The following is a 749-nucleotide window of genomic DNA, read 5'->3' as shown; positions in this document are numbered from 1 at the left end:
ACTAGCCTGTAAGAAAACAAACTCTTACCTTTGGGGGAGAGATGGAGACCATCACATCTCAGGACGCCCTCTGATCTGAAGTGCAGGTCATGGTCCAGGAAGCCAAATCCAGCGTGACTACACCAACTCCGGAGGCACTGGTTCACCTCACGGATGCAGGCGCTCTGCCACTGACGGCCTCCACTAACCAGGAGGAGGGACGAAAAGACCACCTGGGCCCCCGACTCTCTAAGCTTGGCTCCCAGAGCCCTGTAGTCATCCATGATCCAGTCCAGACTAGTCCGGGCCACATCACTGGTTCCCACATGAATGAGGACTATAGGACAGTAATCGGAAGGCCGGATGAGGTCAGTGATCTTCCCTGTGATGTGCCCAATCTTGGCTCCTGGGAGACACTACACTTCTCTCACATTGGGGTCTGCGCAGTGGTTGGGTCCCTCCGTTCCTCTGAGGAGGGAGTCCCCTATGATGATCACTCGATGTCTCTCCCTCTGGGTCACTGGATGATGCTCAGTTGGTACGGATGATAGCTTGCTGGATGAGGGTGTGGCTTCCTCCCTTCCTTCTTCCTCACGCCCAGTCTCCTCCAGCACTGCCAGGGCCACATACCTGTTCCCCAGTTGTACTGGGGTGACAGTTGATGCAGCTACACATTGCCTGTGATGCCACCTGGCCCTGGAGGTGACCGTCCTCCATTCGCCTCCTGCAGACTCCTGGGTGGTGACAGCCTGAGGGGACGGGCCCTGCAG

The sequence above is a fragment of the Gavialis gangeticus genome, unplaced genomic scaffold (genome assembly GCF_001723915.1).
Source record: "Gavialis gangeticus isolate Ggan-Ray unplaced genomic scaffold, GavGan_comp1, whole genome shotgun sequence".
Lineage (NCBI taxonomy): Eukaryota > Metazoa > Chordata > Crocodylia > Gavialidae > Gavialis > Gavialis gangeticus.
Note: the sequence above shows the minus strand (reverse complement) of the source record.